Raw genomic sequence first — 13,874 nt, forward strand, 5'->3', positions numbered from 1 at the left:
TTGGATATTTCCACAGCTTGGGGTATACAGAGGGGCCTCTGAAATGGAGAAGGGGGGGTCACCTAAAAAACTCATAATCCTTTGGGTTTAGGTAGGAGAAAACCATAAATTACTGGACTCCAAAATTGTGTATCCAAGAAGGAAATCACTCAATCAAAAGTATATAAATTTTTTTGTTCTGTTTTGGACTCTTTTTTAAAATTATTATTTTCCTCCCTTTTCCTTCACTGTTTTTTTCTTTTCTTTCTTTCTTTTTTATTGGGTTTTTTTTGGCCTAGGATTTTCCTTCTTCCTTTATTACTTTTTTTCTTTAAATTTTTCATTTTTATTTTCCATATTATTTCTTCATTTCTTATTCTTTCCTCACCTTTTTTCTTTTATCTCCTACTTCTCATGTGTCTTTTTCCTGTTACCTTTATCTAATTCTATAAATATCCTTCCACTCCTTCATAGGATTGTTTGTCTCTCCTCCATCACATCACCCATTGTTTAATTTTTCAAAAATGTTCTCTTGCATTCTCCCATCCCCAACTCCCTATATTTTATCTTCAGATATTAGCTATCTTTTCTATCATTAATGGAGATATAGTTTTTGCATTTAGTATATATTTGCTATATATCAACATCTGGGTGTTCTTAGTTTTATTTTATAATTGTGGATTTTTTCCCTGTGGTTAAAGGTGGTATATGATTGGTTCTCCTGTTATGTCTATATCCAATATGTCTTGGATGATACTACTTTCCTGGTTTACTAGATATCACAGGGTCACATAGTGTTGCTAGTAATGGGTTTTCTCTGTATGTCAAAACTTGGATTACCTTTGTGACATTAACAATACTGTGCTACATTCTCCAGGGTGTTGGGCCAATTGCATTCCATCCTCCCCTCCTAAATTAACAGAGGTGGTTGGATTTTGGGACAAAGGCAAAAGACTACAATTAGCTATGCCCAGAGTCTGTCATGAAAAGTACACTAAAGAGATCTCCACACTAGCAACAAAGTCTTTCTATATTATAAGTGCCCACAAATTAAACATAAAAAAATAAGTAAAAAACAATAGGCATATAAGAAGTTAAGGAAAAAAAAAAAGAAAAGCCTACTAAAACTCTCAACTCTTCCAAAGCTGACCCTGGGGGCACCAAGAGGGAAGAAAACAAAATCCACACACTTAAAATATTTGAAAGGATAACTAAGGAGATTAAAAAACAGCATTGAGGTTCTCATTGGGATCATGAAGATATAATTAAATGTAATGGAAGTATTAAAATAATCAGAGAGCTTATAAAACCCTAATAAAAAGCTAGCTGAGCTGAACAAAATTATACAAAATATAAATTGCCAGTTTAGCAAAGAATTACAGCCCATGAAAATGTTCCAAACATAAGTCCAGGAGATTAAAAACTATATTGAAAGTAAAGGCAGCAGAAGCAAACCAATATGAGGACAGTATGTCAGAATTAGAAGAGAGGAACGCTTTCAAAAACCAATTATTCAGAGATGCCTTAAAACAAAACAAAATAAAAGAACATGAAAAATGGACCCAACAGCTGCTAGATGGCCCAAAGACTAATTTACATTAATTAGAATAAGAGAGAAAGCAGACAACAGCACAAATGGTTTAACAGATCTGTGCACAGAAATAATATCATAAAATATTTCACATATAGAGAAAAATAAACATATAAGAATGAGGCATATAAAACCTCAAATGCCATGATCAAAAGAGAACCTCTCCACATCACATTATAGTCAAAATATCAGAAGTCAAAAACGGACAAAATCTTAAAAGCTGTTAGAGAAAAGCAATAAATTACTTATAAAGGTAAACCATCAAAATTACAGTAGATTTCTCCACACAGTCCTAAAGGTCAGGAGAGGTTGGAGTGAAGTGTTTCAAGCCTTAAAAATGCCAACTTCTAACCCAGACTGATATATTGCACAAAACTTTCCTTCGAATGTGATAGAGAAATGAGGTACTCCCATGACAAAAAGGACCTTTGGAAATTCATGACCACCAAACTAATGCTCTAAAAAAATTTTTTAAGGATATGCTAGAGACAATGATACAAAAACAAAAACAAATAACAACAAAAACTAATAGAATGAATACATCAGGCAGGGAGAGCAATTAAATAGGAAGGGGACTGTTAGAAACAAAAATGATGCGATGCTAGGGATGAAGCAGTATCTCTCAATGATAATTCTCAATGTGGATTGTCTTAATTCCCTAATCAAAAGACACAAATGGACAGAATGGATCAAGAAACGAAATGGTATACAGTATACAAAAACACATTTAACTCAAAAGTAGTTCACAAATTACAAATAAATCAAACAATATACTATGCAGCAGGATCTTGGAAAAAGGTAGTAGCTGTCCTAATTTTAGACAAACTAGATTTCAAGCCAAGACTGATCAGAAGAAGCAAAAAAGGTCACTAAATTTTGATCAAGGTAACAATTCAATAGGACAAGATAAAAATTGTGAACATATAAGCACTAAACACTGACACACCAAACTCCATAATGCAAACACTATTGGACATTTTTAAATGTCAGATAAACAACACAATTATAATACAGACCTCAATACTCCACTATCACAAATAGATCAATTATACAAAAAAAATCAAATAAATACCAAAGTTGAGCCAAACTCCCAAACAAATATACTTGATTAACACAATTATAATACAGACCTCAATACTCCACTATCACAAATAGATCAATTATACAAAAAAAAATCAAATAAATACCAAAGTTGAGCCAAACTCCCAAACAAATATACTTGACAGATATCTATGGTGTTATACCTGAAAGCCACAGAGTGCACATTCTTCTCAATGGCACATGGGACTTTCTCTAAAACAGACCACATGCTAGCCCATAAAGCAAGGTTAAATAAATGTAAAATTATATCCATATTATCATATTATTGTGGTTTTTGTTGTTGTTGTTGTTGTTTGTTTTTTGAGAGAGGGTCTCACTATGTAGTTGAGACTGATCGGGAACTTACTGTGTAGCCCAGGCTGGTCTCAAACTCACAGTGATCCTCCTGCCTCAGCTTCCTGAGTGCTGGGATTACAGGTGTGCGCCACCACACCCGGCTCATATTATTAAATGAAACTAGAAATGGATTCCAAAAGAAACCACAGAAATTAGTCAGATACTTAGAAACCAAACAATGCTCTCTTAAATAATCAGTGGGTCACAGCAGAAATTAGAGTCCATAGAATTAAGTGATAATGCTAATACAACATACCAAAACCAGTGGGTCATAATGAAAGCAGACCTAAGAGGGAAGTTTATAGCTATAAATACCCACATTACAAAAACAAAATGAGTCCAAGTAAAAAACCTAGAGATTTATCTCAGGATCCTAGAAAAGCAAGAACAGTCCAAATCCAAAGCTAGTACAAGAAAGGAAATTATAAAGATCAGAGCAGAAGTTAATGAAATTGAGATTAAAACATAATACAAAGAATCAACGAATAGAAGAGCTGGTTCTTTGGCAGAATTAACAAAATAGACAAATCCCTAGCTGATCTTACCAAAATAAAGGAATGAAAAGACCCAAATAAATGCAATTAGAAATGAAAAAGGTAAAGTCATGATGGACTCTACAAAATCCAGAAGATCTAGTAACTACTTTGAGAATGAACCTGTACTCTAAGAAAATGGAGAATTCAGAAGAAATTAACAAGTTCCTTAAATACATATAAACTTCCAAAGCTGAACCAAGAAGATATAAAAATCTTCAGTAATCAATATCAGACAATGAAAATGAAGATGTAATAAAGAAAAACTACCAACTAAGAAAAACCCAGACCTAATGAATTCACTGATGAATTTTGTAAGAATTTTAGAGAAGATCTAAGGCCATTGCTCTTTAAACTCTTTAATAAAATAATGAAATTGATAGGGGAGAGTACTCCCAAAGTCATTTCTGAAACCTAACACTACCCTGATTCTAAAACCAAACAAGAACCCAACCTATAAAGAGAACTACAGGCCAATCTCTTTGATGAACATAAACACTAAAGTCTTTACCAAGATACAGGTAGACAGAATGCAGCAAATGATAAAAAAAGATCATACATCATGACAAAGTAAAGGTCATTCTAGGGATTCAGGGGTGGTTCAACATGCACAAATTAATAAATATAAGATAACACATAAAAAGAAGCAAAAATGAAAACCACATGATCATCTCCTTTGATGTAGAAAAGCCTTTGGAGAAATTCAACATCCATTATGATAAGACCCTAAAGAAAATAGGTATAGAAGGATCTCATCTCAGTGATAAAAGCTATTTATGACAAACCACTAGCTAATACCATATTAAATGGAGAGAAGCTGAAAGCTTTCTCTCTGCAATCAGGAACAAAACAGTGATGTCTGCTGTCACTACTCCTCTTCAATATAGTTCTTGAAACATTAGCTAGAGCAATCAGGCAATAGAGAAATAAAAGGGATATCTAGAGAGAAGGAAAAAGTAAAATTATAATTTGCAGAGACACAAAAAATTCCACCAAAAGATCTTAGAATCAATAAACAAATTCGATAGTATAGTAGGACATAAAGTCAACACACAAAAAGCAATGCCATTCCTACACACCAATAATAACTTCACAAAGAAAGAAATTAGGGAAACAATACTTTTCATAAATAGCATCAAGAAAAATTAGGAATTAACCTAACCAAGGAAGTGAAAGACCTCTATGATGAAAACTACTGACCTCTGAAAAAGGAGATCAAAGAGGATATCAGAAAATGGAAAGATAGCCCTTGTTCCTAAAGGCAGAACATATATTCAAAATGACCATACTTTCAAAACTGATAATACATATTTAATGCAGTCCTAATCAATCCTCACAGAACTAGAGAAAACAATCCTAAAATTGATAGGGAACCAGACGAGACTAAGAATAGCAAAAACAATCATAAGCAAAAAGACTGTCAGGGGGCATCACAGTACAGGATTTCAAGTTATACTACAAAACTATGGGAATTAAAAACAGCATGGTATTGGCAAAATAAAAACCAGTATGTGGATCAAGGGAACAGAATAAAGGATGCAGAAACAACTCTGGGCACATTCAGCTACCTGATATTTGGCAAAGGGCCAAAAATTTATGCTGAAGGAATAATAGGCTCTTTAACAAATGGTATTGGGAAAACTGACTATCCACATGCATAGAATTGAATCTAAACCCATATCTCTCACCATGTATTAAACTAAAATCAAAATGGATAAAAGTTTTAAACATGAAAAGAGAAACAACCTGCTGGGAGACAAAATAGGTAAAACTCTTGAAGACATAAGCATAAACAAGGACTTTCTGAAGAGAAACCCCATTGCATAAGAAATAATACCAAGAATCAACAAATGGGACTGCTACGTCTCATGTCTAGATGTCTTCCCAAAGCTTCATACAGTCATAGGAAGGACTTCTTCAGAGGTGGCCAGATCTAGATTGTGTGATTGATTCATGGCACAATGCTAGGATTAAGGGTGCTAGGAGTAAGGGTAGGTGATTACTAAATCAGTCCACTGATTGGTCTTTCACCACCCTAATCTTGATACCCTAGACAAAGTATAAAAGGAGCCAAAAAAAGTGACTAAGGTCCCTTGCTGCTTGTTGCCTTCTGCCTGCCCTCCTTTGCTATGGACTGTTTCTCTCCTGCACTGTCTGTCTGCCATGCCATCCTGCCTTGGAGCCAACCAATAATGGACTGAAACCTTTACACACTGTGAGCTAAATAAACCTTCCCTCCTTAACTTTGGGCATCATGTATTTTGTTTCAGCAACGAGAAAAGTAACTAAGAATTTGGTACCAGAGAAGTGGAATTGTTGCTGGGACTGTACCTGATCGTGTGGTTTAGGAGTTTTTGGAACTGGCTTATAAGAAGGGGGAAAGTTAGGAAAGGTTTGGAGATGCCGGGTTAAAAAGTAGAGCTGGAATGCTTTAGGTTGTACTTGATGGGAGATTCTGGCCAGAACTCCTATGCTAGCCAATCTGACTCCATCTTGTGCCTCAATGCCATTTTGTACCTGTGCTTGAACAAAGTGCTTGCGTTTGAACAAAGCACCCAAAACCCCCATATTGTGCTTGGCAGTACACTCGCTGCAGTTGCAGGATGTTTTGTAGCTCACCTAGTATGTGTGAAACTTCCTTGTGCCCACCCACTACTAACCTGGTATGGTTCTGCTTCTGTAATCTGCTTGCTCTCCCCTGAGTGCTCCCCAACTGAAAGCACGATTTAAAAGGAAAAATCGAACTGCTTTCTGTGGCTGAGGAAACTTCCTGGGTGCTAGCCCTTCCACAGCCACTGGCTATAATAAATGGGCTCAAATCTGGCACAGAGTGTGTTGCATTGCTATTGTTCAAACTCACTCACCCATAACACTAAGAAGACCAGAAGGCTGACAGAAAAGTTTCTGGTAAAGACCTCGCTTGGGAGGTTTCTGCAGGAAAGAAAGACTGCACTGGTTGTTAGACTCCAGGCAATGTGTGTTATGCCTTGGCAGAAAATTTGTCTGAATTTTGCTTGTGTCCAGAGATTTTGCCTGAGACTGAGATTAAGAGCAGGGGACTAATTTTGCAGAAGAAATTTCAAGGCAATCTAATGTTGAGGCCCTGGCATGTCCACTGTTGGGAGATTTTGGGCAGATTTATGTTGGGAGTCAGGAGCAAAGAGCCCAGCAGAATGATTTAAAACATTGAGAGTTTGGCCAGAAAGAAAGCTCCAGTAAAGTTGTTAGGTGTAAAGATGGAACAGAGGAGAAATTGGTCACTAAAAAGGCTATGAAGGAAAAGCCAAGTATTTCAGAAGAAGACAACAGGAAAGATGCCCTGAGGATATCACAAGACTCCAGACTTTGCACTCAGAGTTGCAAAGGTGAAAAACTGCTTTGAGCAGAGCACCATGTTCCAGAATGGCTTCAGCCTAGAGAATTTCTTACTTAGCATTGCATTCAGAGTGCTCAGAGATCTAGACACTCAACTCCTACAGCCAAGACAGAAGGAAGCCTGGCCACTGCTCCAGCTGGCAGCAGACCTTGGCATAATCCATGTGGTGCTAGTTTTACATGCAGGCAGAATGCAAGAGTTGTGGGGTCAAGAAAGCTTCCACCCCGATTTTAGAAGAAGACCTGGGAGGCCAGGCAGTGTGCCCCTGCGAGGGCAGTGTGTAAAGCTGTGAGTGTGAAGCCAAAGGTGTGGTGGAGACCCCCGACATTTGGAGAAGCCAGGAACATGGATCACCTGAGGACAACTGAAAGGAGGGAGCAGAGCTGGCCCAAGAAAGAAGCCATGGAGCTCCCACCCCCGGAAGTGGCTAGGAATCAAACCACCTAAGCCCTTGGGAGTTCACATCTTGCTACAGATTGCCTTGGAAGCTGGACATGGAACTACAGGACTTAATGTTTGCCCTGCTGGATTTTGGACTTCCTTTGGTCCCATTCTTTTGTAACCCCCTATTTGTACCTTTGGAATGGAAATGCCTATCTTGTGCCATTGAACGTTGGAAGTGTTCAGCTTTCTTTTCATTTGTACATGGGCTCAGAACAGAGACTTTGAACTTCATTGCTGAAAATATTAGGACTTTGGCAACTCTTGGAGATGGACTAAATGCCATTTGCGTAAAGGAATGTACATGAGTCTTTGGGAGGCCAGGGGAAGAATGTTATGATTTGCATCTAGATATCCCCCCAAAGCTTTGTGCGGTCATAGGTGGGGCTTTTTAGAGGTTTGTGATGCTGGAATTAAGGGTGTGTGACTACTGAATCATCCCACTGATTGTTTCGGCTCCACTCTAACTTTAGTAGCCTAACCAGAGTATAAAAGGGGCAGAAAGAAGCTGTTAAGGTCCCTTTCTTGCTCTTGCCAGTCTTCTTGCTGTGTACTGTTTCTCCTCTGCCATGCCTCTCCACCATGCCGCCCTGCCTTGGAGTCAGCCAACCATGTACTGAAACCTCTACAAACTGAGCCGAATAAATGCTTTCTCTTTTAACTTTGGGTGTCAGGTTGTCTCAGCAACAAGAAAAAGTAACTAAGACATAATTTGTCTTGCTTTGCCGAGACAGGGACCATATAAATTAAAAACAACCAACAGAGTGAAGATGCAGACCTTCACAATGGGAAAAAGTTTTTGCCAGCTATTCATGGGGCATCCAGCTAATATCTAGAAGAACTCAAAAAAATGGGTAACTGAAGGGTTGGGGATTTAGCTCTGTCATGCTACTGCCTGCCTTGCAAGTGCAAGGTCCCGAGTTTGATCCCCAGTTCAAAAAAAAAGAGTAACAAATAAATAGTCATTTCTCAGAAGAAGTACAAATGTGAAGTAAATACATGAAAAAATGTTCAACCTAGCTGGTCAGAAGAGAAATGCAAATAAAATAATTCCACCCTACTCCAGAAAGAATAGTTATCATTAAGAAATAAAATACAGGCCAGGGATGTAGCTTGGTGGTGCAGCGCCTGCCTAATAATCATGAGGCCCTGAATTCAAGTCCTGGTACCAAAAAAAAAAAAAAGAGAGAGAGAGATCAAATAATAGAGCCCAAGATATAGTTCAGTGGCTTTATCCCTGCCTGACAAGGTCCTGAGTTTGATCCCTAGTACCAAAAAGAAAAAAATAAATTAAATAATAATAAATGCTGATAAATTTGTGGGGAGAAAGGAACCCTTCTACTTTGTTGCTAGGAATGTGAACTAGTACAACCATTATGGAAGTCAGTATTAAGTTTCCTCAAGGAGCCAAAACTAGAAATTCCATTTGACCCAGCTATTTTCCTAAATATCTTCCCCAAACAGTTAAAGACATCATATTACAGTGATACATGTGTCCTCATTCTCATAGCACAATTCACAATAGCTAAATCTTGGAAGCAGCCTGTATGTCCATCAACAGATGGATAGATAAAGAAAACATGGCATTTATAGTGGGTTATTAGTGCCATAAAGAAAGATAAATGAGTCATTTGTTAGAAAATGGATGCACCTTGAGACCATTAAGTGAAATAAATCAGACACATAAGCTTAAATAAAAACTTGGTTTCTCTTATATGAGAACCCCATATATAAAGAGCAAAATAAAAGTTAGATAATAAGAAAAAGAGGCATTCTTGCTTTATTAATCAAAACAGTGTGATTTTATCTCTGCATTTTGTGGTGTTTATAGTAATTGACAGCTTTTTAAGTATGTATAAGCTTTAGGCTTCACAAGCCAGCAGGGTTCTGTCTCCATTCAGATCTCTATAATATCACTTTGTATTTTTGTCAAGAAAATACACCTTCAATGTGGAAAAAAGAATAAAGTAAAAAATGGGAAAAGCCACCAGTACTGAATCATAGGAACTCTAGTTTTATGACTTTATCTAATCCTTATCATCTTGAAACATCCTTACCTCTGCACAGATTAGAATCTTTAGATTGTTTCCACCTTTTGAAAACTTCATAGTGGGGACAAAACTCCCAACATGAGTTTCAGAGGGAACAAACCACATTAAAACCATAGCAGAGCCCTCACAACAAAGATTTCAGAGGGCTCCCTCACCCCTTCCACTTTGTGAGGACAAAGTGAAAGGGCAGCCAGTAATAGGGTATTCACCAGTCACCATTCTGCCTGTATCTTGATCATGGACTTCCCAGCAAATAAATGTTTCTTGTTTCACAAGCCACCTATGCTACAGTATTTTGTTGTATTATCCCGAACAAGATGATTTCTTGTCTGGTAGTATTGATTAGGGTTCTCTAGAAGAACAGACTATGTATGTATGGGTAGACAGGAGGGGAAATATATATCTAATGTATATATATTATAGGCTCAGAGGTGGGTTAATTCACAGTGGTTTTATGCATGGCGGACAGACAGCAGCTGCTCAGTTGAAGAATCTGGAAGCCTCAGAACATGACAGATCAAAGATGTAGTTGCAGTCTGAGACTGAAAGCTTAAAAGCTCCTGGGTGAGTCATACAGTTCTACACTGAAAGGCTGAAGAAGCTGTAATCCAATTATTTCAGCAAAAGATGTACTTGTTCACAAAGAATGGAGTTTTGTTTTTGTTTTTGTTTTTCAAATGCAGCCACCTTCTTCCTTCTTCACCTTTTCATTCCATATGTGTTGCAAGTCTGTTGGATGCTGTCAGCCCACAGTCAGGGTGGGTTTCCCTACCCACCTTGGTTTGGTGGCCTACATGTCTGTCATCTCTGGAAACACTCCTACAGATATACCCAGAGTGTGCTTTATTAATTTGCACAGGATCTCTTAATCTCATCAAATTGACATTAAGATTAATTGTCACTGGGGAAAGCTTGACTGGCACCAAGTAAAGTTCTTCACAACCTAGAGCCCACAGTCACTTTGAGTGTATCTGAATTTATAGGCTGAATTCCTGCCTTTAGTTACAGTCCACCAGGTAGAATGGAGTTCATCATTGTATGTATTACACATCTATAAAATTCCCTCAATAAGACCTAGAAATAAAGCCTTTTCTGAAACTACCCACCTTCCAGATCTCCTAAATTGAATTTTCCAGGTTTAAATAATTGAATCTGTTAAGTGAGATTCTCAAAGTTTACCTGGTGTCTTGCATGATTTTGCCTACAACAGAGGCTGGAAAACTGATGCCTGTAAGACCAGTCGGCCTTCAGCCTGTTATTGTCTACTTTTTAATAGCTTTGTTGATATGTAATTCACATTCTATACAACTCACCCTATTGAAGTGTAAAGTTCAGTGGTTCTTAGTGTATATCCTGAGTTGTACAACCTTCACCACAATAGATTTTATAACATTTCATCACACACACCCCAAAATCCCATACCCATTTGCAGTCATTTCGATCCCCACAACCCACTCAACCCTAGATAACAACCAGCCTACTTTCTATCTTTATAGATTTATCTATTATGGCTGTTTAATATAAATAAAATCACATAACATGGTCTTTCGTGACTGGATTCTTTCACTTCACATGCTTTCCAGGTTTATCTATGTTGTGGCATATCAATGTTCTGTCCCTTTTTATTGTCAAATAATACTTCATCATATAGATTTATTACATTTAGTTTATCCACTCATTAGTTGATAGACCTGTAGGTTTTCATTTTTTAGTTATTATGAACAGTGTTGCTGTGAATATTCATGTGCAAGTTTTTGTGTAGACATGTTTTTATTTCTCTTAGGTTTATATCTACATATTATGGCTCAGATCTAAAGTGTCCTGCAAAAGTCTCAGGCATTTAGAGATGGGGCTTTTTCAAGGTGAATACATCATAGGTGTGCTACACTAATCAGTGGATTAATTTATTGATGAGTTTCTAGTTGGATGTGCTCTTAGGCAGTGAGACCCAGTTGGAGGAGGTGTGTCAGTGGGGGAATGCCTTTGCAGAATATATGTGTTGCTCTGACTCCCCTCTCTCCATGTCTGACCGCCATGAAATGAGCATGCCATGCCATTTTTGCCTTGGAGCTAGATGACCATAGACTGAATCCTTTGACTCCCTGAGCCAAAGAAACCTCTCTTACATCTACTTTAAGTTGTGAGGGTCAGTCATTTTGTCCCTACAAAGGAAAAGCTGGCTAATATACTAGAAGTGAAGATGCTAGAGTATCTGATAATTCCATGTTTGAAGAACTACCATAATATTTTTAAGGGCAGCTGTGACACTTCACATTCCTACCAGTAATATATGAATATTTTAATTCCCCCTTATACCTAATACCACTTGTTATACATCTTCTTTATTATAGCTACCTGAAAGGAAGAAAACTTAAATCTCATTGCTATGGTTTAGATTTTAAATGTCTCTCCAAGTATCCATGTGTTACAAGGTTGCAGTGATGCTTTTTGGAACAGGTAAAAATTTTAGGAGAGGTCCTTAGGTAATTGAGGCAGGTGGCAGAGCCACTGAGCTAAATCCCTGGCACCTGAGGCAATTGAAATTGTGCCCTCGAGGGACTGTGGAATCCTCATTCACTTCTTCTCTTCAAGTTTTGCTCTGCTATTCGTTCTTGCCATGTTGCTTTGTCTTGCCACAGGTTTAGAGAAATCGGGCCAATGGTATCATAGACTAGAATCTCCAAAACTGTGATCCAAAATAAACCTTTCTCATTATAAATTAATTATTTCAGGTTTTTCATTACAGTGACATAAAGCTCGTTGTGGTTTGATTTTGTTTGTTGCAATTCCAGGGGCTGAAAATAAGGCCTTGTGCCCACTAAGCAAGCACTGTACTATTGAACTATACCTCCAGGCCTATGGTTTTATTTCGCATTTCTCAATTTTTATACCATTTGAAAGCTAAAAATTCTTTTTGATTTTCATTATTGAAAAAATAAAAATATTTATGACACATGAAAATCATCTTAAATTTAAATTTCAGTGATTATGGTAAAATGTTATTGAAATATAGCTATGCCCATTCATTATGTATTTTCTTTTGGCTGCTTTTATTGCTACACTGACAGAGTTGAATAGTTACAACAGAGTCCATATGGCCTCCAAAGCCTGGAATATTTACCATCTAGCCCTTTACAAGGAAATTCATCAACCCCTGTTCTATAATACAGATGGAGGAGAATACAAAGGATTGAGATACGAAGGAAGAAGTGTGACTGCCCAGTAGAAATGGATTTTTTTAAAAGTGAAAACAGTGCACACAAGCAGAACAGGGAGGAAATCAGGATTTTGTATGGTTTAAGTAGACTGCCCACCATATTTTCACTTAAACCGTTATCATAAAATCCTTCCAACTCTGAGCCTTGCCTGTCCTGCAGATCCTAATCTACTGATCTGATTGTATCGTTTCACTCATCAGAAACCTCAAGGGGTTGCTCACTCCCTCCACTACAGTCTTCTCAGCTAGAACCACTTAGCTAATCTCTTTCATGATCTGATCTGATCTTACCTCACTACAGTAGTCATATTTTCCAGCACTCCTCTCCAGTACAAGTCCTGAATTTCAGAATTCTTTGCTTTTGCTCATACTTTCTTTTCCACTCGCAATGTTTTTGCCTTCTCTAAATCACATAATGTTACTGGGAAATAGTTCAAGTGTACAACAAAAGAGACTAATATAGGAGTATCTCCGAACTCACCACCAAGCTTTTGTCATGTTGCTTTAGTTTTTAAAAATATAGAAGATCTAGGGGGCTGGGGGCTTAGCTTAGTGGTTCTACCACCTGCCTCACAAGGCACAAGGCCACAAGTCTTTTCCCTGGTACTAACAAAAATATATAGAAGATTTAGCTATCTCTTAAAATCTCCTTAATACAAAATCTCATAAGTAGATCTCCTTAATGTTCCTGGTCAGAATTAAACCCTTTTTCGAGAGATTTGTTTTCTCATTGAGTTTATTGGTACTTTTTAGGTATACAGTACAGTTGCAGTCATTGTTGGGATCTTGTACCTTTTCATGACAGGTCTTGGTTCTTATTTTTTCCCCATACCCCTGCCCTCCCTTCACCACCTCTTCCCTTCCCTATTTACAAAAACTTTTTTCCAATTTTTTGTTCTCTCATATTTTTTCTTTTCCCTTATTTCCTTTCCCCTACCCTTCCCACTTCCCCTACACCTTTAGCCCTTTTCTTCCTACTTCACAAATTTTACACGTTTTTCCCTTATCAAGTGCCAATGCCAGGGACAGATGGTATTTTCCCCCCTGTCTTTCCTGCCAATTATGACAAATTGCCCTAGTTGGGGTTTGATAAATATGAAATAATGCTAATAGTAGTCATCCTCTGAAAGAATGAGGACCACTTTTAGCATATCTCAGTTTGTGTACTACTTTGGTTTTTTGAATCTGGTCCAGTTCACATACCCACAGACAGTCACACACACACACACACACACACACACACACACAC

Source organism: Fukomys damarensis, unplaced genomic scaffold (assembly GCF_012274545.1).
Source record: "Fukomys damarensis isolate Sample0158 unplaced genomic scaffold, DMR_v1.0_HiC HiC_scaffold_15, whole genome shotgun sequence".
Taxonomy (NCBI): domain Eukaryota; kingdom Metazoa; phylum Chordata; class Mammalia; order Rodentia; family Bathyergidae; genus Fukomys; species Fukomys damarensis.